This window comes from Marmota monax, unplaced genomic scaffold (assembly GCF_021218885.2).
Source record: "Marmota monax isolate L192 unplaced genomic scaffold, Marmota_monax_Labrador192_F-V1.1 WCK01_AAM20220418_F8-fsc00179, whole genome shotgun sequence".
Classification (NCBI taxonomy): Eukaryota; Metazoa; Chordata; class Mammalia; order Rodentia; family Sciuridae; genus Marmota; species Marmota monax.
The window spans coordinates 3,759,504-3,786,226 of record NW_026695200.1 but is presented as its reverse complement, the minus strand read 5'-3'; the positions used below and the strand labels follow the sequence as shown (position 1 = coordinate 3,786,226).

General features: G+C 35.6%; 1 long non-coding RNA gene and 3 pseudogenes across 2 annotated transcripts in view; all 4 read left to right on the top strand.

Moving 5' to 3' along the window:
- The first annotated feature begins 1,279 nt into the window (after positions 1 to 1,279).
- Positions 1,280 to 26,723, top strand: part of LOC131423607 (uncharacterized) — a 198,509-nt gene continuing 173,065 nt past the window's right edge. The window contains exons 1-5 of one of the 2 annotated variants that reach the window (XR_009225351.1): positions 1,280 to 7,351; positions 10,666 to 10,793; positions 13,176 to 13,312; positions 16,001 to 16,080; positions 19,887 to 20,023. This is a non-coding gene — a long non-coding RNA (uncharacterized LOC131423607). Of the gene's footprint in view, positions 10,794 to 13,175; positions 13,313 to 16,000; positions 16,081 to 19,886; positions 20,024 to 26,723 lie in introns of both variants that reach the window. The other variant, XR_009225352.1, reaches the window with a different exon arrangement.
- LOC124082396 (small nucleolar RNA SNORD116) lies at positions 9,299 to 9,381 on the top strand (annotated as a pseudogene).
- LOC124082394 (small nucleolar RNA SNORD116) lies at positions 13,539 to 13,621 on the top strand (annotated as a pseudogene).
- Positions 20,250 to 20,332, top strand: LOC124082393 (small nucleolar RNA SNORD116; annotated as a pseudogene).

Sequence of the window (26,723 nt, the reverse complement as noted above, 5' to 3'; positions counted from 1 at the left end):
ATTGTGTCTCTTAGTTTCGTCCCCTTACCTGATTGCTCTAGCTAAAGTTTGAAGGACTGTATTGAATAGTAGTGGTTAAAGTGGTCTTCAATCTCTTTTTAGAGGAAATACTTTCAGTTAATTTTTCTCCATTAAGTAATCATGTTGATCTTAGGTTATTGTATATTGCCTTTACAACATAGATGTAAAATGCTTCTATCCCTAGTTTCCTAGTAATTGAAGATTGATTGTGTGCTGTTTTTTGCCAAATTCTTTTTCTGCATCTGTTAAGATAATTGCTTGCTTCTTGTTCTTAGCTATATTTATGTAGTGAATTACATTCATTGATTTGCATTTGATCATAGGGCACTATCTTCTTAATATATTTTTGAATGTAGTTTTCTAATATTTTATTAAGGATTTTTACATCTGTTTTTGATAGGGATATAGGTCTAAAGTTTTCTTTTTGATGTGTCTTTGCTGGTTTTAGTATCAGGGTAATACTGGCTCCATTGAATGAATTTGACAGTGTTTCCTTCTTTTCTAGTCCATAGAATAATTTGAAAAGAATTATCATTAATTCTTCTTCATAGGTCTGGTAGAGCCTTGCTGAGAATCCATCTGGTCCTTGACTTCTCTTTGTTGGAAGATTTATAATAGATGCTTCAATTTCATTGCTTGATATTGGTCAGTTTTCTGTGTCCCATGGTTCCATTTGCGTAGGTCATATATATCTAGGAATTTGTTTATATCTTTAGGAGTTTCTAGCATATTGGAGTATCATTTTCAAAACAGTTTCTATTGACTATCTGTATTTCAGAAGTGTCTGTGGTGATGTCTCTTTTTCATCTCTAATTTTATTGATTTTATTCTCTCTCTTTTGGTTAGTTTGCCTAAGAGTTTAACAATCTTGTTTATTTTGTCAAAGAATCATATCTTTGTTTCATTGATCCTTTTCACTTATACTCTCAATTTCATTAATTTCGATTCAGATCTTGTTTTTTTTTCTGTCTTCTACTGATTTGGGTGTTAAATTTTCTCTTTTTCTAGGGCCTTGAGGTGTGATGTTAGAGTATTTACTTATTTGACATTTTTCTGTTTTGTTTTTTTTTGTTTGTTTGTTTTAGTGTAAGAACTCAGTACTATAAACTTTTTTTGCAGCACCACCTTTATATTTTTCTAGAGATTTTGACATGTTTTATCTCTATTCTCATTTGTTTTTAAGAATTTATTTCTTCCCTGATTTCTTTTATTATCTATTCCTCATTCAAAAGTATATTATTTAATTTCCAAATGATAGGATGATTTTGTATTTTTATTTCACTTATTTCTTATTTCATTACCATATGCTATAATAGGATGCAAGGAATTATCTCTTTTTTGTTTTTGCTAAGATTTGCTTTGTGCCCTAAATTATGATCTATTTTAGAGAAAGTTCCATGAGAAGTTCTACTGAGAAGACAGTGTTCTAAAGATTTCTATTAGGTTCTTTTGATTAATAGTATTTTTAGTCCTGAAATATCTAATGATGAAATAAATGGGTTGAAATTCTCTAGTATTATTGTATTATGCTATATTTAATTCTTTTTTATCATACTCTTATTTTATTGGTAGGAAAACTAGGAAAGTTTATAAAATAAGAAATGCAAAGCATAATGTAGTTAAAGACAATAAAATAGAATTGGTGTCTTAATTAGTATTTTCCATCTTTTTTAAAAAAATATTTTTAGTTGTAGTTGGACATAATACCTTTATTTTATTCATTCAGTTTTTATGTGGTGCTGAGGATCAAACCCAAGGCCCACACATACTGGACGAGCACTCCATCGCTGAGCCACAACCCCAGCCCAGTATTTTCCATCTTTAATTAGTAAAAATTATCTTCTTTAAAGTATAAGAAAAAATTACCCATATTAACACTACTGACAATAAACTTCACTAATTTAACACTATATCTCTCTAACCTTTTTGTATTCATTAGCACTTAAAAGCATAAAAGTTGATGGATCTTTATATTTCTAAAACTATTAACTAAAATAGGTTTCCAATTGGAAAAGATAATAACTAATACTATTTGGTATTAAATAGAATTGAATTCTTTATACCTTCATTTTATTTATTTATTTTTATGTGGTGCTAAGGATAGAACCCAGTGTCTCACACATCCTAGGAAAGTGCTCTACCATTGAGCCACAACCCCAACCCCAACTCTAGAACTATATCCTAATAATCAAATTAAAGACATATCAAGAAAACAATGACATCACTGAGGGTTGTGTCAGATTGCCATTTACTGTCTAATCAGATATTCTTAAATTACTATTTGAGTTTTTATATTGAGAAGCATTTGCTTTCTGTGTATAGATACACATTGTTTGGGGCAGAAATATTTACAACCATTGTATCTTATTGTTGGATTATTCCCTTAACCAATATGAAGAAACATCTTTGTCTCTTCTGATTAATCTTGGCTTGAAGTATACTTTTTCCTGATATGACAACATATTGCTTTGGTTGTCTGTTTGCATGGATTATTTTTTTTCTACCCTTTCACCATTGGTCTTTGGTGAAAGGGTAGAAAGTGAAGTGAATTTCTTGTAAACAACATATGGTTGGGTATTATTTTTTAATCCAATATTCCAGTCTATGTCTTTGGATTGCAGAATTTAGACCATTTACATTCAATGTTATTATAGAGAAATTATCTTTTTTTCCTGCCATTTTTATTTCTAATATTTAATTCAGACTTTATTCTCCTTCAGTTGACAAAGTGAGATTCATCCTTGTATTAGTTTTCATTTTCACTTTTTCATTTCTTCTTCATAAATATTTTATTATGTTTTGTGATATAGGATTAGTGGTTACAAATTATTTGTTTCAATTAATCATTGAAGGTTTTTATTTCATATTCAATTTTGAAGGATAGTTTTGCTAGTTATGGTAATCTTGGTTAGCACTCATTTTGTCAGGGCTTGTTATATATTATTGCAAACCCTCTTGTCTTTTTGGGTCTGGGTTGAGAAATCAGTTAAAATTTGAATTGGCTTACCTCTAAATGTGACCTGCCATGTTTTCTCTTACAGCTTTTAAAATTCTAACTTTATCCTGCATATTAGACTTTCACATTAAAATGTGTCTTGGAGAGGATTTATTTTGTCCTTGCCTATTTGGAATTCTATATGCATCTTGTATTTGGATTTCCATCTTACTTGTAAGATTTGGAAAATTTTCTGAAATTATTTTCTTGAAAAGATTGTGCATTTCTTTAGTGTGTGTTTCAAAGCCTTTTTCAATCCCAGTGATTCTTAAATATGATCTCTTGATATTATCCTAGATTTCTTGAATATTTGGTTCATGATCTCTTAATATCTTTTCTTCATTGTTGCATTTTTAAAATTATATAATTGGTCTTCAAAGTCGGAGAGTCCATATTCAAAATGATCTTATTTATTTATGATGCTTTCCATTAAATTTTTTTAAAGAGCATTCTTTTTTTAAAAGAGAGAGAGAGAGAGAGAATTTTTTAATATTTATTTTTTAGTTTTCGGTGGACATTTTATGTGGTGCTGAGGATCGAACCCAGTGCCCTGCACATGCCAGGCGAGTGCGCTACCGCTTGAGCCACATCCCCAGCCCAAGAGCATTCTTTTTTAATATTTTGTTGTTGTTGTAGGTTGGACACAATACCTTTATTTATTTTTATGTTGTGCTGAGGATTGAACCCAGTGCCTCAGATGTGCAAGGCGTGTGCTCTACCTCTGAACCACAATCCCAGCCCCTCCATTAAATTTTTAATTTGATTTATCAAGCTGTTTATTTATCTGGTTCTTTTTAGAATCTCTCTTTATTGAAATGATGTTTCACTTCTTGTATTTTCTAACATCTTATTTTAGCTCATTGGACATTCTAACTATTAATTTTCTAAATTATTCCTGACATTTCCTTCACTGTGATATTAATGTAGTCAGTTGTTGAACTGTTATGGGGTATTTAGGGAGATTAGTTCTCTTGATTTTTCATATTGCTTGCATGACTACTCATCTCTTTGGATGATTATTGCTTCTTTTGTTATACAAGGAACACTTCAGTGATCTTCTTTCTCTTAAAAGCACCAGGGTGAGCAAATATCCAAGTACTAATACTTTCACTCTGTGTGTCTTCTGCTGTTCCCAGTGTCAGCACTACTTTGAAATAAAGCACTAAACCCTATTTACTACGATCTTTCAGAACAAAGTCTCATACTAATCAACTTTAGGACAAACAAAAAACTTATTGGTAATCTTCTCTATCATTCTTAATAAAGGTATAAGCTTGTAGTAATATCCATAATAGTTTGGAAAAAAATAGTTATTAATGACATTAAAATTGCTATTACATTATATAGCAGCTGAAAAGGGAAGAAGAGAAAAATTGGACAAAAGAAGAGAGAAAAAACAGAAAAGAATAATACACACCAAGATAAAAAGAGGAAAAAGATGAATGGGGCGATTTGAGGCGGTAGCAGGGAATGTTAAAAAAAATAGGGGCTTAGAAATGCAAGTGTCACCTGAGCTAGGAAAACAAAGACAGAATGATTTGAATTAATGCTTGAAAGCATTAAGTTGGTAATGGTGGTACATGCCTGTAATTCCAAGTGACTTGGAAGGCTGAGGCAGGAGGATCACAAATTTAAGGCCAGTCTCAGCAATTTAGCAAGGCACTAAGCAACTTAGTGAGACCCTGTCTCCAAATAAAAAAATAAATAAAAAGGGCTGGGAATGAGACTTAGTGGTTGAGTGCCCCTGGGTTCAATCTCTGGTACCAACAAAACAAAACATTAGAATAAATACAACCAAATGAGTTGAAGACATGTTATCAAATGCTATAGTAACAATTATTGATTCAAAATAAGAGTAATATATATGTGACCAAAGTTGACATTAGAGCTATTTATAGTAAACCATGCCAAGGTGGAGAAAATTCTTCTGATGTCTTCTTGATTTGCATTTCATCATGATTTGGGATTTTTTAGAAGAATATTCATCAATCCTCAGCTTTGTATCCACCCAGAAGTGCTCCCTTGATTCCTATGGACCTCCCACCAACTGATTCTTATATGTTTATCCAGTGGCCTGAAGCTGGATGTTTGGAAGGTGCTATTTTACATCTGCTAACTATTTCTATTGTGTTCAGAAGCATAGGATACTGTCAACTCTGACTGCAGCAGATCATTGTGTACTAGCTTTCCTCCACAGGATCCTCTTCAAAGTGGCATAGAGCCTGGGGGCTGTCTGGAAGTATGGGATCTATGGCTGTGGGCTCTCCATGGGTAATCTGCAATTCAGAAGCTTCTCCTCTGACTGACACAGATCACCAAGGCATTGTCCCTGGGACCAGGAAAGGGACTCTACTGATTCATACCCCGACTACCTATGGTTGTGAACCATAGGCTCCACTTCTCTCCACTGGCTCAGCCAGAGACGGCTGTCCCACTTGTGTGTGAGCTCCCAGTGCCCATGGCAGCAAATTAGCCATGAATCAAGGCAGCCATCCCCTCCACTGCTAGACAAAGGCAGCCATCCTACCAGCACCTTAGCTCTCACTGCCTGCCACCATGAATTGCAGGTGTCCATTCTACTCCTGTATCTGCCTGAACTCCTGTGGAATCTGTGTAGAGTGGCTGGGTTATGCTAGCCCTTCCCAGGAATGACCAGCTCTTGGGTCTTGGGTCTCCTTTACCCTATTCCCTCTGTCTGTGGTTGGGGGAGGGGATGAAGATTTCAGTAACTATTGGCTCCTAGTGATCCCTCCACAAGTTCCCTCTAGATGGATTATGGAGATATTCCACTTCAGAGGTGTACCTTCTGGGTTGTTGTTGTTGTTGCTGCTGCTACTGCTGCTGCTGCTGTTGCTGCTGCTATCTAAGGTGGGAGAGAAGCTGTGTTGATTTAATTCCTTCTAGAAAGACTGGCAAGCTATGGACTCCTCAAAATGGCTGCTATGCCTTGCATAGCTTTCAATCCACAATTTGGATTAAGCTCCTTGATTTCCTTCACTGACTGCTGTTCTACTGCTTTTTAATTTAGTCTACTTTTCTTTTCAGCTTTGTTAAGGAAGTGAGCTTATGGGTTTTCCATCTCCGTTTTTTTCTTTCTCTTTATTGCCCCTCTCTCCCACCATATTCTGGTCTCGATTTGGGATTAAGGAACACTGTCCTTATTTTCTGCTCTGATAACCAAACCTCAAGTCTCTCCAAGTCTCAGACTCTCCAATATTGAGTCTTAGAACTTTTACTCTGTCACCCACCTCTCTAATTCACTGTTCCTTTACTGATTCCTCTCTGGATTGTGAAGATATCAAGGGTCACTACTTAGCTTAGCCATACCATCTTCCTCTCCTACCAGTTTCTTAGGTTTTTTTTTTTAAATCCTGCCATTCAGTGTTCAAACTTTTAGATATTTTAGTGAGGGACTCAACTAATGCATGAAAAGTTTTAAATTGTAAAATGATTAAACTTCCAATTCTTGGAATTTCATGTATATTTAATTGACCAATATACTTTAGCAAATTTTCTGTGCATTTAAAGAAAGAAAGATGGTTTTAAATGATACTGAGGGAGACTTTGGGTAAAACTTTGACACCAACATCTCAGAAAAAAAAATCACTTTCTATACTCCTTCATTCCAAGCAATGAATGGTATTTTCTTGTTATATAAGTTTTCGTGTACATACCAATGGTTAGTTTCTTATAACCTTTTAATAGTAAACATTCAATTGAGAAAGCATTGTTCCTCAATTTCCCTGCCTTTCTCTGTTCTTTATAGATGACAAATGATATGAAAATGCACAGAATTCTTCCAGCAACATCATTGGATTACTGATTGTGTCCTTTTTATAAATTTCCTTCTTTATAAATAATCAAAAGGACAATTTTAAAAGTAAATGTCAATTTTTAGTAGACATTTTTGTAGGTTATTTTTATTTTGTAAGTAATTAGGAGTAAAATTGGTTTTACGATGTCTATAAATCCAAACAGTTTGAAGTATTAATCATCTGGTGAGACATCTAATGATTTTGTCTTATTTATTTCAGGGAGTTTTTACTTGTGCTTTTATCAATAACATGGGGAAAATAGTGGCAGAATAATGCCTCAGTATACTTGGTATTCAGACACACAGTGAATCATTCAGTCTTCCCATGGATACATAAGTATCTTGTCTTTAAAAGTATTGGCTTTATTCCCACAGGGCAATGTAGACCAAGGTGAGCTAATAAGGAAAAGTTTAATTCCTTCTTTTTGAGAAGTAACATGAAAAAGAGTTCTGACAGTAATTCTGCTAATTCATCTTCAAAAGAATCTATTACCACAGATTGATGTGAGCACTCAATCATGGTAAGCATTTTGTTCTGAAAATAGTGACATTTTTCCTAGGGAATCATATCAATCCAATGACATTGGACCTTGACTATGTTAGGCAGCCATGGGGCTGGTCATTAACTATGATGCAGGGCTCCATGATTGAAGTATGGGTCCATGCATCCTAGGGTGATAAAAAGATGAACACTCATTATCTGCCACATACCTCAAGCTCAGGGTCCCTTTTATTCAATGTGCCTAGACCAATGATTACTTACAAAAACAAATCTTGTTGTAATCTGAACAAAATGAGTGACCAAACCACTTCTGTGAGCTAAGGTTCAGCACAGGGACCATGCTAGGCAGACATGTAGGTGTATTTCTGGTATTCAAGCAGTATAAGCCACTGGGACTGAGGTATTTGAAAGCTATCCTGATTGCATCTGTTGGAAGAAATGGATTGGATAGTTATCTATCAATATTTGCTTGTGGGGTAAAAGTGGAAACTCATTGATTGTTTGGCTTATAGCATCCATACACTATAGTAAACAGATACTTGAAAACAACACATAAGTCATGAGACCCTCTCCTTGAGCTAGCCACACATTTGAACTGCTATATTCTGGTTGTTAATGGGTCTGAGGATGAAAATATAGTCAGAATCCAAAGACATAATTATGATTTTTTAAATTCTAATTTTCTATTAAGTGAATCAGTTACATGGTAGTTGAAGAATAGGTACTTTACTCTGTGGAACCGTCACAATATATTTTAATTTGGTGCCAACCCAGTCACTACAATTGGATAGTTCTTTTTATTTATTTCGTTTACATTTTCTATAAGCTAAGGAACCAATTTCAGTGTCAGTTTTAGTGCTGACATCAACCACAGGCCACATTAAATAGTTTTAGCTATGATTATAATTTACATTGTTGTGTTTTTAAATAGATTTTATTCTCTACTTTCCTATAGCCTATCAATATTTTCTATTGCATTGAAAGAGATAGTCTAATTATAATAACTTATTTGAAATAGATGTGCTAGGGAACCTTAAAAATGTATATTTCCCGAAATATTATTTTTATACTCATGATCAAAGATGTGATATTTTGTCATGCATGTGGCCCAATGCCTTAGGTGAATTTTTATAATTGCTTATAATTAAATTGATTAACACAGTTTTGTTTCACAACTTCCTTCATTTCCCCTGTACTTTGTAGATTAAGTGCTAGAATTCCCTGAAATATCATTGCAATACCAGTGAAATACTGATTTTTTTATGACCTGTGTTAGCTTCCTATGAAGAATCAACATAATATATTCCTGAGGAAACATCCAATTTTAGTAAATTTATTTTTGTGAATATATTTTAAGTAATCAAGAATTAAATAGGTTTACAAAGAGTTTTTTAATTAAAATATTAAATATTAATAGTTTGATAATTTATCTCAGCCTTCAGTCTTCTTAATTTTAATTATTCTCTACTTTTGTCTACTTTCTATAGCATCTGAAGCATTCTACAGAAATTATAAATTAGTGTATTTTGTATAGGTAAATAGTGATAACTGGTGTCTTGTGCAGTATAAAAACTGGACATCTCTGCTTCTCGTATTCCCAGATTATTAACAATGACAACATGGACCAAGTACTAGGTTTCAAATAAGAAGATTTATTCCTTCCCTTGTCATCACATAAAGAAAAAATACTGGGAATTATTCAGCCTCTCTTTCTTAAGGGCCTATGGGAATTCTCATATGGCAATTGTTTTGTCCTAAAAATACTGACATTCTTCTTAGGGAAACACAATATTCCAATGACACTAGACCCTGGCTATGCTAGGTGACTATGTGACTTGTCATTGACTGGGATGTTGGTCTGCATAATTGAAGAGTGTAATTAAGAGTATCCCAAGGTGACAAAAACCTGGGTGATCAGAAACTGCCACATACCTCAGGCTCAGGGTTCCTTTTATTCAATGTGCCTGGACCAATGATGACTTGCAGAAATGAATCTCATTGGAATCTGGATAAAATGAGTGACCAAACCACTTCTGTGAGTTGAGGTCCAGCAAGGGGACCCTGCTAGTCAGACATGTGGAGGGAGTTTAAGTAGTCAGCAGCTGGGTATGAAACTAACCTGTTCACAGCAAATGAATTGTATATAGGTCTATAAATACCCAATTATAGGATGACACAGATTTTTTTAAGGGCTTACCTGGTGACATCTATATACCTAGTAAATAGACTCTAGAGAAACAGGACTTGACTGGTGAGATTCATAGGAAATTATTATTTCTGTCCTTGGGTTATCTGACATTTATCTAAGCTACCTAAGTCTTCTAGCTGATAGTTTGTCTTTAGAGTATAATGAGATGACCAATGTCCAAAGATATTGAAGATATTTTATTTTTTATTTTCTATACTAAAAAATTTGCATGGAAATTTAAGAAAGGATACTACTATATATGGAATCAACTAGTGGATTTTATTCATTTATTTATTTGCCAATTTAGGTTTTGGACAAGTTTGTTTTCACTTTTTCCTATAAAAAAGGGAATGATTTTGTATATTAGCACAGCCTTCAAATATATGCTTCATTAAATATCTTAGATGTGAAAAGGTTATGTTCATTTTTACATGAATGTATTGTACACATATACCTGTCCTCAGTATTTTCCACTGTATTGAAAGAGATATTCTCATTATAATAAATAATTTGAAGTGGATGGATATGCCAGGGAAATTTTGATATTAACATTTTATAAAATATTATTTTACATAGTTGTGACCAAAGATGCTGCAAGCAAGTTTAGTTGTGTTTGTCATACAGTTGGTCCAATGAATGTCTTGTGTGAATTCTTAAAATTAATTGTAATTCAGTAATCTATTAGCATTTTTTTCACAGCTTCCCTAATTCCCCTGTACTTTTGTAAATTAGGCATGATAGAATCCATGGAATCCCACCACTGGAAGAGTCACATACTAAAATTGTTACCTACCATCTCCTTTATCTGTAAATGATGAAAACAATATACCCCTGAGGTAACAACAAATTTTTAGTAAATTCTTGTGAGGTTTGGTATAATTTTTTTAAATTATCGAAAATTTAATTTTGTGAACAGTATGTTCATACAAACAGCCTCAAGCATTATTAAAGTTGTGCTGAGACATCATTATTTTTAAGATTTTGTGCTTTTTTTTTTTACTTTGAATAACATCTAATCCATTTTATAGAGACTGTAAATTAGTATATTTATGTGGAAGTTAATAGGGAAATTGCCTATCCCATGCAAATGTGAAAAAAATAATCTGTATACTTTTCATATTCCTATATATAATCTCTCCCTATAGGTCAATGTGGACCAAGATCTGCAGTTCATCTGGATAAATTTATTTCTTCATTTGTGTTGTCATGTGAAGGAAAGTATTAGGAATCATTCAGTCTCTCATCCTCAAGAGCAAGTGGTATTTATCACAAAGTAAGCATTTTGCCTGAACATACTTATGTTCCTTGTAGAAACCACAAAGCTCCAACAGCACTACATTGTGGCAGCCATGAGACTGGTCTGCATGATTAAAGATGTGGGTCAGTGTGTCTCAGTGTGATTAAGGCTAAGTGATCAGTGTCTGCCACATACCTCAGGTACAGGGTCCCTTTTATTCAATGTGCCTGGAACTCAGATAACTTACAAAAATGGATCTTGTTGGAATCTGAACAAAATGAATGACCAAACCACTTTTGTAAACTGAGATTTAGCACAGGGACCCTGCTAGGCAGAAATTTGGGAGAATTTTATGTGTTCAACCAGTAGGTCCCACAGAGCTGAGGGAAATTGAAAACTACCAAATTGTATAGATTAGTTGAAATGAAATGGATGTTTGTTTATAGATATCCAATTGTGGAATATAAGAGTTAGGCCTTTGTTATTTCACTGGTAGCCTCTATATTCTGGGTTGGAGATTAACACCAGAGTAGTGAACACTTTGGGAAACTATTTTACCTATACGTGAGTCGTTCTTCTCACTGGGAATACTCTACTAAGGTCCTAGTAAATGACCACTTAAAAGATATGAATAGTTTTTATTTGGGCTTTATCACTTAAATTATAAAAGTATTATGGAACATGTAATTTTTGTTTTTCTTAAAGGGTAATGACATGTTTTAGTTTGATCCCTCACATGGTCACAAGCACGTGTTTTGTGTTACCTGTGTTTGGGGCTCAGTATTCTACATGCTTGAGGGAAGGATTCAAATCCTGCAAGAAGAATTTAAACTATAAAATAATTGAATTGATATATATTTTGTGGACTGATATTCATTCTTTCAACCATTTTCTATTTAAATGGAGATTTTAGTTTTAATGAGTTATCCTGAAAGAGACCTTCAGGAACACTTTGATACCAATGTCTTAGGAAAAAAATTACCATCTATTCTCTGTTCTAATCAGTAAATATAATTTTCTTGTCATATAGGATGTCAAGTACATATCTATGATTGGTTTGTAGAAATCTATTAAGAGTAAACGTTCAATTGGGAAGGTATTGTTCTTCAATTTTCCTGATTCTCCTGTACTTTGTAGTTGAAAAGGAGCATTAGAAGCACTTAGAATTATTTCTGCTATAATGGGACATTGCCATCAGTGAACCCATCTTGGTTTATTGTTGTTTCTCATTACCAGGATGTATTCTTTACTTTGCATCCTGGAGCATCTTACCCTCAAGACAAAAGAAGCCTGTTATTAGAAGTTTATCACCTCTAGTCAGTGCTTTCTTAATTAATGGTCCTGGAAAATGCTGGTTTCTGCATGTTGTCCCTAATTTATTTCTCATATATTCCCCATATCCCGAAAGACTTTAAGGTGATATCTGAGACATTGAAATGTATGGCTCCATCCAGAATACTGGAATCCTCAATAACACCTGATTTCTTTATCCCTAATGTTCATCTCTCAGACAATGGTTTTCTATATAGCAAGTCTCCTAACCTCAGGTTGGTATTACTGCGACATTAAACTACTGAGCTAGTCACTTGTTATACACTGCTATATCTTCAAATGATCAAAACACCAGTTTCTGAGATAACATGGCAATTTCTGTGTGTGTGTGTGTGTGTGTGTGTGTGTTTCTGGAAATTGAACTCAGGGCATCACACATGCTAGGCACTGAATTATACCTCAATGTTTAACATGTACCTTGTTCAGTTTGGGGGTGTAGCTCAGTGATAGAATGCCATTGTAGTGTGCATGAAGCCATAGGTTTGTTTTCCATCCTCACAGCTGTAAATAAATGAAAACATATTTTCATTGGTCATGTTTATGTTATAAGTAATCAAGAATGTAATTGGTTTTATAAAGTCTGTGAATCCAAACAGGAGGTATTAATAATCTTATGAGACATCTGATATTTCTGTCTCTTTTTTCAAGAGATTTCATACCTCCTCTCTTTGGAATATGGGGAAAATGCTAGTAGGATAATATGACAGTATATTGTACATGCGAGGACATAGTAAACTACCCAGTCTTTCCATGATGGATAAATGGATACATGAACTTTCCATTGTTACATATACAATTAACCATATACAATTTACCATAATTATCTGTGGGTCACACATCTGTAAATCAATCAGACATTTGCGGGAAAAAATCAGTACTGAATGTGTACCCTAGAATTTTGTCTTGTCATTATTCTCTAAACAATGCAAATTATCACAATGGATGTAATTTATGCAGCATTTACATGTATTGGATATTATAAACAATAAGGGACTTGAGCATCCTCAGATTTTGGTGTCTTCTGGGTATCCTTTTACAAACTCACATGGGTACTAAGGAACAAATATATTTACTGTGTTTCCACAGATCAACACGAGTAGATTGTATGTCAACGTTTATTTCTTCCTCTTGCAAGGTGACATGGAAGAGAGTTTGAGAAGAATTCAGCTTAATTATTCTCAAGTGCTTCTATTCTCATAGTTTGATGTGGTAATTTGCTCATGGTAAGCATCTTTTCCTGAAAATACTAACATTCCTCCTATGGAATCATATCACTCCAATGGCATTGGACCCTAGCTCTGATAGACAGCCATGGGAATGGTGCTTAACTGTGTTGCAGGGCTCCATGATTGAAGAGTGTGGGTCTATGTGTCCCAGAATGACAAAAACCTGGGTGATCAGTAGCTGCCACATACCTTAGGCTCAGGGTCCATTTTATTCAATGTGCCTGGACCAATGATGACTTACAAAAATGGATCTTGTTGGAATCTGAACAAAATGAGTGACCAAACCACTTCTGTGAGCTGAGGTCCAGCATGGGAACTCTGCCAGGCAGACTGGGGTGGCAGGGTCGGGGGGGCGGGGGGGGGGATTTAAGGTTCTCAGACAGTGGGACACATAAGCAATAAGGTATTAGAAAACTATCTTCCTTATATTCGGTTAGAGTAAAAAAAATTATAGAGAGCTCTTTTTGAATTTGGGGTAGTGGTGTTACATTGCACTCCTCTGAGTGCTTGACCAGACCATTCATATACCTGCTTATCAGGTATATGAATGGTATATGAATGCTAGGGACAAGGTCATACATAATGAACACTGTGAAAGTAGCTGTGGTTGCATTTGAAACATTCATACCATTTTCTTCTTTTTCTAAGTATTGCAATGTTATTTTTAAGTTTATTTTCAAACGGACACATAAATAATGTACGTACTGGGGGGTACCATGTAACATTTTATTGCATGAATACCTTGTATTGGGATTAAATCAGGTTAAATATACCTCTCCTCTCAAATATTTATCATTTCTGTGTGGAAAATGTTTCAAAATTCCTTTCTCCTCAATTTTTGAAATGTGAGGTACATTATTATCTGCGGTCACCCAACTGTGTATAACAGAACTTCTTAGGCCTATATAACTGCAACTTAGTCCCTATTAATCAATATTCTCCATACCTTCCTCTTCCTGTACTCTCGCAAACCTGCAGTAAACACCATTCTACTCTCAGCTTCTATGCAATCTACTTTTAGTTTCCACCCATGAAAGAGCGCACATGGTACTATTTTTTCTGTGCATGTCTTATTTCACTTAATAATATGATCTCTTCCATTCATTTCACAGTCAATAGGATTTCATTCCTTTTTGGTCAAATTGTATTCCTTGTTTTGTAATGTGCTACGTTTCCTTTTTTATTGATTTTATTATTCTTTTTAAATACACGACAACAGTGGGATGCATTACATTCCTTATTACACATATAGAGCACAATTTTTCGTATCTCTGTATGTAAACTATGTTCACGTCAATTTATACCATGATACATGTACTTTTTTGCATTACAATTCTTAATACACATATATATCACAATTTTTCCTATCTCTGTTTGTATATAAGGTATGTTGACACTCAATACAAGTTTTCATACATGTACTTGTATAATGAAGACCATCACATTCTACCATCCTTGCTAACCCCCTGGCCCCTCCCTTTCCTTCTTACCCCGCTTCCCTATCTACAACCAATCTAATCCTCCCATGCTCTCCCTCGCTACCCCACTATGAGTCACCCCCCGCCCCTAATAGCAGAGAAAACATTCGGCCTTTGTGTTTTGGGGATTGGCCTACTTCACATAGCATGATCTTCTCCAACGCCATCCGTTTACCTGCAAATGCCATGATTTTGTTCTGTTTTTAATGCTGAGTAATATTCCATTGTGTTTTGCCACATTATTTTTATCCATTCATCCACTGAAGGACATATAGGTTGCTTCCACAGTCTAGCTATTGTGAATCGTGCTGCTATAAACATTGATGTGGCTGTGTCCCTGCAGTATGTAGTTTTTAAGTCCTTTGGGTATAGTCTGAGAAGAGGAATAGTCAAATGGTGTTCCATTCCCAGATTTCCAAGGAATCTCCATACTGCTTTCCAAAGTGGCTGCACCACTTTGCACTCCCACCAGCAATGTGTGAGTGTACCTTTTTCCCTACGTCCTTGCCAACACGTGTTGTTGTTTGTCTTCATAATAGCTGACATCTGACTGGAGTTTGAAGATATCAGCGTACTTTTCATTTGCATTTCTCTGATTGCTAGAGAAGATGAGTATTTTTTTCATATATTTGTTGATGGATCTTATATCCTCTTCCGAGAAGTGTCTGTTCATGTTTTTTGCCCCTTTATTGATTGGGTTATTTGTTTTTTGGGTGCTTAGCTTGTTGAGTTCTTTATACACTTTAGAGATTAGTGCTCTATCTGATGTGTGAGCACTAGAATGCTCCTAGGAGGTAGGCTCTCTCAGATTGTTTCTTTTGAGGAGAACAAAGTTTTTAGTTTGAATCAATCCCATTTATTGATACTTATTTTTAATTCTTGTGCTATAGCAGTCTTATTAAGGAAGTGAGGGGCCTAATCCCACATGATGAAGATTAGGGCCTACTTTTTCTTCTATTAGACACAGAGTCTCTGGTTTAACTCCTAGGACCTTGATACATTTTGAGGTACGTTTTGTGCATGGTGAGAGATAGGGGTTCAATTTCATTTTGTTGCATACGGATTTCCCGTTTACGCAGCACCATTTGTTGAAGATGCTATCTTTTCTCCAGTGCATTCGAAGCTCTCAGAATTATTTCTGCTAAAACTAGATATTGCCATGCCATCAGTGACTCCATCTTGGTTTATTGTTGTTTCTCATTCCCAGGATATATTCTTTACTCTGCATCCTGGAGCATCTTTCCCTCAAGACCAAAGAAGACTGTCATTAGAAGTTTATCACCTCTGGTCAGTGCTGCTTTCTTAACTCATGGTCCTGGGAAATGCTGGTTTCTGCATGTTGTCCCTAATCTATTTCTCATATAAATATTTCCCATATCCCCAAAGACTTTAAGGTGATATCTGAGACATTAAAATGTCTGGCTCCTTCCAGATTACTGGCATCCTCAATAAAACCTAGTTTCTTTATCCCCAATATGCATCTCTCAGACAATGGTTTTCTTTTTTTTCTTTTTTTTTTTAAATTTTTTATTGTTGGCTGTTCAAAACATTACATAGTTCTTGATATATCATATTTCACAATTTGATTCAAGTGGGTTATGAGCTCCCATTTTTACCCCATATACAGATTGCAGAATCACATCAGTTACACATCCATTGATTTACATATTTCCATACTAATGTCTGTTGTATTCTGCTGCCTTTCCTATCCTCTACTATCCCCCCTCCCCTCCCCTCCCCTCCCCTCTTCTCTCTCTGCCCCCTCTACTGACATTCGTTTGTCCCCCTTTTATTATTTTTCCCCTTCCCCTCACTTCCTCTTGTATGTACTTTTGTATAACTCTGAGGGTCTCCTTCCATTTCCATGCATTTTCCCTTCTCTCTCCCTTTCCCTCCCACCTCTCATCCCTGTTTAATGTTAATCTTCTTCTCATGCTCTTCGACCCTACTCTGTTCTTAGTTACTCTCCTTATATCAAAGAAGACATTTGGCATTTGTTTTTTAGGGATTGGCTAGCTTCACTTAGCATAATCTGCTCTAATGCCATCCATTTCCCTGTAAATTCTATGATTTTGTCATTTTTTAATGCAGAGTAATACTCCATTGCGTATAAATGCCACATTTTTTTTATCCATTCATCCATTGAAGGGCATCTAGGTTGGTTCCACAGTCTAGCTATTGTGAATTGCGCTGCTATGAACATCGATGTAGCAGTGTCCCTGTAGCATGCTCTTTTTAGGTCTTTAGGGAATAGACCTAGAAGGGGAATAGCTGGGTCAAATGGTGGCTCCATTCCCAGCTTTCCAAGAAATCTCCATACTGCTTTCCAAATTGGCTGCACCAATTTGCAGTCCCACCAGCAATGTACAAGTGTACCCTTTTCCCCACATCCTCGCCAGCACTTGTTGTTGTTTGACTTCATAATGGCTGCCAATCTAACTGGAGTGAGATGGTATCTTAGGGTGGTTTTGATTTGCATTTCTCTGACTGCTAGAGATGGTGAGCATTTTTTCATGTACTTGTTGATTGATTGTATGTCCTCCTCTGAGAAGTGTCTGTTCAGGTCCTTGGCCCATTTGTTGATTGGGTTGTTTAATTTTTTGTTGTCTAATTTTTTGAGTTCTTTGTATACTCTGGATATTAGGGCTCTATCTGAAGTGTGAGGAGTAAAGATTTGTTCCCAGGATGTAGGCTCTCTATTTACCTCTCTTATTGTATCTTTTGCTGAGAAAAAACTTTTTAGTTTGAGTAAGTCCCATTTGTTGATTCTAGTTATTAACTTTTGTGCTATGGGTGTCCTATTGAGGAATTTGGAGCCCGACCCCACAGTATGTAGATCGTAGCCAACTTTTTCTTCTATCAGATGGCGTGTCTCTGATTTGATATCAAGCTCCTTGAACATTCAGTTTCATTTTGTTGCATATGGATTTCCAGTTTTCCCAGCACCATTTGTTGAAGATGCTATCCTTCCTCCATTGCATGCTTTTAGCCCCTTTATCAAATATAAGGTAGTTGTAGTTTTGTGGATTGGTTTCTGTGTCCTCTATTCTGTACCATTGGTCCACCCGCCTGTTTTGGTACCAGTACCATGCTGTTTTTGTTACTATTGCTCTGTAGTATAGTTTGAAGTCTGGTATCGCTATACCGCCTGATTCACACTTCCTGCTTAGCATTGTTTTTGCTATTCTGGGTCTTTTATTTTTCCATATGAATTTCATGATTGCTTTCTCTATTTCTATAAGAAATGCCGTTGGGATTTTGATTGGCATTGCATTAAACCTATAGAGAACTTTTGGTAATATCGCCATTTTGATGATGTTAGTTCTGCCTATCCATGAACAGGGTATATTTTTCCATCTTCTAAGATCTTCTTCTATTTCTCTCTTTAGGGTTCTGTAGTTTTCATTGTATAAGTCTTTCACCTCTTTTGTTAGGTTGATTCCCAAGTATTTTATTTTTTTTGAAGATATTGTGAATGGAGTGGTTGTCCTCATTTCCATTTCAGAGGATTTGTCGCTGATATACAGGAATGCCTTTGATTTATGCATGTTGATTTTATATCCTGCCACTTTGCTGAATTCATTTATTAGCTCTAATAGTTTCTTTGTAGAGCCTTTTGGGTCTGCTAGGTATAGAATCATGTCATCTGCAAATAGTGATAATTTAAGTTCTTCTTTTCCTATTTTGATGCCTTTAATTTCTTTCGTCTGTCTAATTGCTCTAGCCAGTGTTTCGAGAACTATGTTGAACAGAAGTGGTGAGAGAGGGCATCCCTGTCTTGTTCCAGATTTTAGAGGGAATGCCTTCAATTTTTCTCCATTTAGAATGATGCTAGCCTGAGGCTTAGCATAGATTGCTTTTACAATATTGAGGTATGTTCCTGTTATCCCTAGTTTTTCTAGAGTTTTGAACATAAAGGGATGCTGTACTTTGTCGAATGCTTTTTCCGCATCTATCGAGATGATCATATGGTTCTTATTTTTAAGTCTATTGATGTGGTGAATAACATTTATTGATTTCCGTATATTGAACCAGCCTTGCATCCCAGGGATGAATCCTACTTGATCATGGTGCACAATTTTTTTGATATGTTTTTGTATCCGAGTGGCCAGAATTTTATTGAGGAGTTTTGCATCTAGGTTCATTAGAGATATTGGTCAGACAATGGTTTTCTATGTAGCAAGCTTCCTAACCTCAGTTTGGTAATACGACCACAACATAGAACTACTGAGCTAGCCACTTTTTATCAACTTCTGTATCTTCAAATGATCAAAACACCAGTTTCTGAGATAACATGACAATTTCTGTGTGTGTGTGTGTGTGTGTCTGTGTGTGTGTGTGTGTGTGTTTCTGGAAATTGAACTCAGGGCATGACACATGCTAGGCACTGAACTGTACCTCCAGCCACAATGTTTAACATGTACCTTGTACAGTTTAGGGGTGTAGCTCAGTGATAGAATGCCATTGTAGTCTGCATGAAGCCCTATGTTTATTTTCTAGCCTCACAGCTGTAAATAAATGACAACATATTTTCATTGGTCATGTTTATGTTACAAGTAATCAAGAATGTAATTGGTTTTATAAAGTCTGTGAATCCAAACAGGAGGTATTAATAATCTTATGAGACATCTGATATTTCTGTCTCTTTTTTCAAGAAATTTCATACCTCCTCTCTTTGGAATATGGGGAAAATGGTAGTAGGATAATATTCCAGTATATTGTACGTACGAGGACATAGTAAACTGCCCAGTCTTTCCATGATGGATAAATGGATACATGAACTTTCCATTGTTACATATACAATTAACCGTATACAAGTTACCATACTTATCTGTGGGTCACACATCTGTGATTCAATCAGACATTTTGGGGAAAAATCGATACTGAACATGTACCCTAGAATTTTGTGTTGTCATTATTCTCTAAACAATGCAAATAATCACAATGGATGTAATTTATGCAGCATTTACATGTATTTGGATATTATAAACAATAAGGGACTTGAGCATCCTCAGATTTTGGTGTCTTCTGGGTATCCTTTTACAAACTCACATGGGTACTAAGGAACAAATATATTTACTGTGTTTCCACAGATCAACACGAGTAGATTGTATGTCAACGTTTATTTCTTCCTCTTGCAAGGTGACATGGAAGAGAGTTTGAGAAGAATTCAGCTTAATTATTCTCAAGTGCTTCTATTCTCATAGTTTGATGTGGTAATTTGCTCATGGTAAGCATCTTTTCCTGAAAATACTAACATTCCTCCTATGGAATCATATCACTCCAATGGCATTGGACCCTAGCTCTGATAGACAGCCATGGGAATGGTGCTTAACTGTGTTGCAGGGCTCCATGATTGAAGAGTGTGGGTCTATGTGTCCCAGAATGACAAAAACCTGGGTGATCAGTAGCTGCCACATACCTTAGGCTCAGGGTCCATTTTATTCAATGTGCCTGGACCAATGATGACTTACAAAAATGGATCTTGTTGGAATCTGAACAAAATGAGTGACCAAACCACTTCTGTGAGCTGAGGTCCAGCATGGGAACTCTGCCAGGCAGACTGGGGTGGCAGGGTCGGGGGGCGGGGGGGGGGGGATTTAAGGTTCTCAGACAGTGGGACACATAAGCAATAAGGTATTAGAAAACTATCTTCCTTATATTCGGTTAGAGTAAAAAAAATTATAGAGAGCTCTTTTTGAATTTGGGGTAGTGGTGTTACATTGCACTCCTCTGAGTGCTTGACCAGACCATTCATATACCTGCTTATCAGGTATATGAATGGTATATGAATGCTAGGAACAAGGTCATACATAATGAACACTGTGAAAGTAGCTGTGGTTGCATTTGAAACATTCATACCATTTTCTTCTTTTTCTAAGTATTGCAATGTTATTTTTAAGTTTATTTTCAAACGGACACATAAATAATGTACGTACTGGGGGGTACCATGTAACATTTTATTGCATGAATACCTTGTATTGGGATTAAATCAGGTTAAATATACCTCTCCTCTCAAATATTTATCATTTCTGTGTGGAAAATGTTTCAAAATTCCTTTCTCCTCAATTTTTGAAATGTGAGGTACATTATTATCTGCGGTCACCCAACTGTGTATAACAGAACTTCTTAGGCCTATATAACTGCAACTTAGTCCCTATTAATCAATATTCTCCATACCTTCCTCTTCCTGTACTCTCGCAAACCTGCAGTAAACACCATTCTACTCTCAGCTTCTATGCAATCTACTTTTAGTTTCCACCCATGAAAGAGCGCACATGGTACTATTTTTTCTGTGCATGTCTTATTTCACTTAATAATATGATCTCTTCCATTCATTTCACAGTCAATAGGATTTCATTCCTTTTTGGTCAAATTGTATTCCTTGTTTTGTAATGTGCTACGTTTCCTTTTTTATTGATTTTATTATTCTTTTTAAATACACGACAACAGTGGGATGCATTACATTCCTTATTACACATATAGAGCACAATTTTTCGTATCTCTGTATGTAAACTATGTTCACGTCAATTTATACCATGATACATGTACTTTTTTGCATTACAATTCTTAATACACATATATATCACAATTTTTCCTATCTCTGTTTGTATATAAGGTATGTTGACACTCAATACAAGTTTTCATACATGTACTTGTATAATGAAGACCATCACATTCTACCATCCTTGCTAACCCCCTGGCCCCTCCCTTTCCTTCTTACCCCGCTTCCCTATCTACAACCAATCTAATCCTCCCATGCTCTCCCTCGCTACCCCACTATGAGTCACCCCCCGCCCCTAATAGCAGAGAAAACATTCGGCCTTTGTGTTTTGGGGATTGGCCTACTTCACATAGCATGATCTTCTCCAACGCCATCCGTTTACCTGCAAATGCCATGATTTTGTTCTGTTTTTAATGCTGAGTAATATTCCATTGTGTTTTGCCACATTATTTTTATCCATTCATCCACTGAAGGACATATAGGTTGCTTCCACAGTCTAGCTATTGTGAATCGTGCTGCTATAAACATTGATGTGGCTGTGTCCCTGCAGTATGTAGTTTTTAAGTCCTTTGGGTATAGTCTGAGAAGAGGAATAGTCAAATGGTGTTCCATTCCCAGATTTCCAAGGAATCTCCATACTGCTTTCCAAAGTGGCTGCACCACTTTGCACTCCCACCAGCAATGTGTGAGTGTACCTTTTTCCCTACGTCCTTGCCAACACGTGTTGTTGTTTGTCTTCATAATAGCTGACATCTGACTGGAGTTTGAAGATATCAGCGTACTTTTCATTTGCATTTCTCTGATTGCTAGAGAAGATGAGTATTTTTTTCATATATTTGTTGATGGATCTTATATCCTCTTCCGAGAAGTGTCTGTTCATGTTTTTTGCCCCTTTATTGATTGGGTTATTTGTTTTTTGGGTGCTTAGCTTGTTGAGTTCTTTATACACTTTAGAGATTAGTGCTCTATCTGATGTGTGAGCACTAGAATGCTCCTAGGAGGTAGGCTCTCTCAGATTGTTTCTTTTGAGGAGAACAAAGTTTTTAGTTTGAATCAATCCCATTTATTGATACTTATTTTTAATTCTTGTGCTATAGCAGTCTTATTAAGGAAGTGAGGGGCCTAATCCCACATGATGAAGATTAGGGCCTACTTTTTCTTCTATTAGACACAGAGTCTCTGGTTTAACTCCTAGGACCTTGATACATTTTGAGGTACGTTTTGTGCATGGTGAGAGATAGGGGTTCAATTTCATTTTGTTGCATACGGATTTCCCGTTTACGCAGCACCATTTGTTGAAGATGCTATCTTTTCTCCAGTGCATGTTTTTCTCACCTTTGTCGAATATAAGATAATTGTAATTTTTTGGATTCATCTCTGTGTCCTCTATTCTGTACCATTGGTCTACCGGCCTGCGTTGGTGCCAATACCATGCTGTTTTTGTTAGTATTGCTCTATAGTATAGTTTAGGGTCTTTTCCTATACTTATTCCTTTAATTTCTTTTATCTAATTGCTCTGGCCAGTGTTTCACGAAGTATGTCGAATAGAATTGGTGAGAGAGGGCATCCCTGCCTTGCTCCAGATTTTCAAGGGAATGCCTTCAGTTTTTCTCCATTTAGAATGATGTTGGCCTGAGGCTTGGCATACGTAGCCTTTACAATGTTAAGATATGTTCCTGTTATCCCTAGTTTTTCTAGTGTTTTAAACAAAAATGGGTGCTGTATTTAGTCAGATGATTTTTCTGCATCTATCGAGATGAGCATATGATTCTTAACTTTAAGACTTTTGATGTGATGAATTACATTTATTGATTTCCATATGTTGAGCCAACCTTGAATCCCTGGGATGAATCCCACATGATCATGGTGCACAATCTTTTAGATATGTTTTTGTTTTCTATTTGCAGCATTTTATTGAGGATTTTTGCATCTGTGTTCATTAGAGGCATTGGTCTGAAGTTTTCTATCTTTGAAGTGTCTTTGTCTGGTTTTGGAATCAGGGTGATATTGGCCTCATAGAATGAGTTTGGAAGTACTCCCTCTTTTTGGATTTCCTGAAATAAATTGAAGGGTATTGGTATTAGTTCTCCTTTAAAGGTCTTGTAGAACTCGGCTGTGTATCCATCCGGTCTTGAGCTTTTCTTGGTTGGTAGTCTTTTGATGGCTTCTTCTATTTCCTCCCTTGATATTGGTCTGTTTTAGTTGTGTATATCTTCCTGACTCAATCTGGGAAGATCATATGACTTAAGGAATGCCTTCATTCCTTCACATTCTTCTATTTTATTAGAGTATAAGATTTCAAAATAATTTCTAATTATCTTCTATATTTCTGTCGTGTCTGTTGTGATATTGCCTTTCTCATCACGTATGCTGATAATTTGAGTTCTCTCTCTTCTCTTCATTAGCATGGCTAAGGGTCTGTCAATTTTGTTTATTTTTTCAAAGAACCACCTTTTAGTTTTGTCTATGTTTTCGGTTGTTTCTTTTGTTTCGATTTCATTGATTCAGCTCTGATTTTAATTATTTCTTGCCTTCTACTGCTTTTGCTGCTGATTTGTTCTTTTTCTAGGGCTTTGAAATGTAACGTGAAGTCATTTATTGACTTTTTCTTCTTTTAAGGAATGAACTCCATGCAATGAATTTTCCTCTTAGCACTGCTTTCATAGTGTCCCAGAGAGTTCGATATGTTGTGTCTGTGTTCTCATTTACCTCTAGGAATTTTTAAATCTCCTCCTTGATGTCTTCTGTAACCCATTGTTCATTCAATAGCTATTGTTCAGTCTCCATGTGATGCAGATTTTTTTTTATTTTATCGTTGATTTCCAATTTCATTCCTTTATGATGGGATAAAATGCATAGTAGTATCTCTACTCCTTTGTATTTGCTGAGTTGCCCTATGGCATATCATATGGTCCGTTTTTGAGAAGCATCCATGTGCTGCTGAGAAGAAAGTGTATGTATCCACTTGATGTTGTTTGATACATTCTATATATGTCAATGAAGTCTAAGTTATTACTTGTGTTATTGAGCTCTATAGTTTCTCTATTCAACTTTTGTTTGGAAGATCTGTCCAGTGGTAAGAGAGGGGTGTTAAAGTCACCCAAGATTATTGTGTTGTGGTCAGTTTCACACTTGAATTTGAGAAGAGTTTGATGATCATACCTATAACCATTGTTTGGCATATATATATTAATGACTGTTATGTCTTTTTGGTGTATGGTTCCCTTGAGCAGTATATGATGTCCATCTTTATCCCTTTTGATTAACTTTAGCTTGCAGTCTACTTTATTTGATATGAGTATGGAAACCCCTGCTTGCTTCCACAGTCCATGTGAGTGGTATGGTTTTTCCCAAACTTTCACCTTCAGTCTATGTGTGTCTTTTCCTATCAAATGAGTCTCCTGTATGCAGCATATTGTTGAATCTTTTTATAATCCAATCTGCTAGCCTGTGTCTTTTGATTGGTGAGTTTAAGCCATTACCATTTAGGTTTACTGTTGAGACATAGTTTGTATTTCCAGCCATGTTTATTTTTGTTACTTAACTTCACTTGGTTTTCCTCTTTGATGAGCTTTTCTTTCAGTGTACTACCTCCCTCTGCTGTTTTTCATTCTTGTTTTTCATTTTCTCTTCATGAAATAATTTGCCAAGAATGTTTGTAGTGCCAGTTTTCTAGCTGTAAGTTCTTTGAACTTTTGTTTATCATGGAAGGTTTTTATTTCATCTTCAAACCTGAAGCTTAGTTTTGCTGGATACAAGATTCTTGGTTGGAACCCATTATCTTTCGGAGTTTGAAATATATGTCGTTCCAGGATCTTCGAGCTTTCAGGGTCCGTGTTGAAAAATCTGCCATTATCCTAATTGGCTTACCCCTATATGTAATCTGATTCCTTTGTCTTGTGGCTTTTAAAATTCTCCCCTTATTCTGTATGTTGGGCATTTTCATTATAATGTGTCTTGGTGTGGATCTGTTGTGATTGTGCGCATTTGGCGTTCTGTAGACTTCAGGGATTTGGATTTCCGTTTCATTCTTCATGTCTGGAAAGTTTTCATATATTATTTCATTTAACAGTTTGCTCATTCCTTTGGTTTTGACCTCTACAGAGCCTTCCTCTATCCCAATAACTATTAAATTTGGTCTTTTTATGCTATCCCATATTTCTTGGATGTTCTGCTCTTGGTTTCTTATCATTTTCGCTATGCTATCTGCATTCTTTTCAAGATGATATACTTTGTCTTCGTTGTCTGAAGTCCTATCTTCTGAGTTGTGTACTCTGCTGATGATGCTCTCATTTGTGTTTTTAATTTGGTTTGTTATTCCTTTCATGTCAAGGATTTCTGGTTTTGTTTTGTTTTGTCTTGTTTTAATGACCTCTATCTACCTGTAGAGGTGATCTTTTGCTTCTTGGATTTGTTTATGTAGCTCATTGTCAAAGTGGTCTTTCACTGTCTGTATTTGCTGTCTAATGTCTTCTTTGAGATTCCAAAACATCTGTTCATGTAAATCCTGAAATCTTTGTCATTTGTTATGCTGTTTCTGTAAGTTCTTTTAATGATGTGTTGTCTTGAATTGTTTGTGGTACTTTCTTCCCTCGTGTTTTCATGTTGCTCGCATTTCTTTCCCATTCTGTGGGACTGTTGTGATATTGTTTTTACCCTAAGGATTTGTGGTGCTCTTGTATACTTCCAAGATCCCTCCTTTGTGGGGAAGGGCAATGTTGACCGTTCCCAATATCAACAATATATCACCTTAGAGTAAATTATTTTTATTAAGACCATTATAGTTAGTCTCAATGTCTAGAAATGTTGTACTCAATTGTTATTTAAAATATAATGAGTAGTTTCATAAAAGGTATACAGTTTGTGGTTGTGGACAGAGAACTGGGGTCGGGTGTATGATGTTATGTTAAGGGAGAAAGATGTGAAGGTATGGGCTTAATATCACTTAGGAAATTTGGAGGAGAACTCTAGTGAAGAGGGTTAGTAGCTGTGGAATAGACAGGAGGTAATTTATGGTATACAAGTATGTGGGAGGACAGTGGAATGCATAAAAACAAACACATATGTATTTAGAAAGTATTTGGAAGTAAAATTAGTAAAAATTAGGAGGTTGAAAGAGGAAGAGAGGGAGGGATTAGAATAAAAAGAAAGAGAAAAAAGAGAGAGAGAAAGAAAAAAGGGGGACTTATGCAATTACTCTGTATTATATTATTTTGATGACTCAGTTCTTAAAGTTCTATTTCATGCAATGTTCTTGGTTTCACATATTTTGGGGTTGTGAGGACCTGAGGAGGAAGGCTAGAGGAAAAAGGAAGAATATAAAATGGAAGAGAAGAAAACAAACAAAGAACCACAAAATACTCTAAGAATTTAGTTCTCTTCTCTTCTCTTCTTTTCTCTTTTCTTTTCTTCTCTTCTCTTCTCT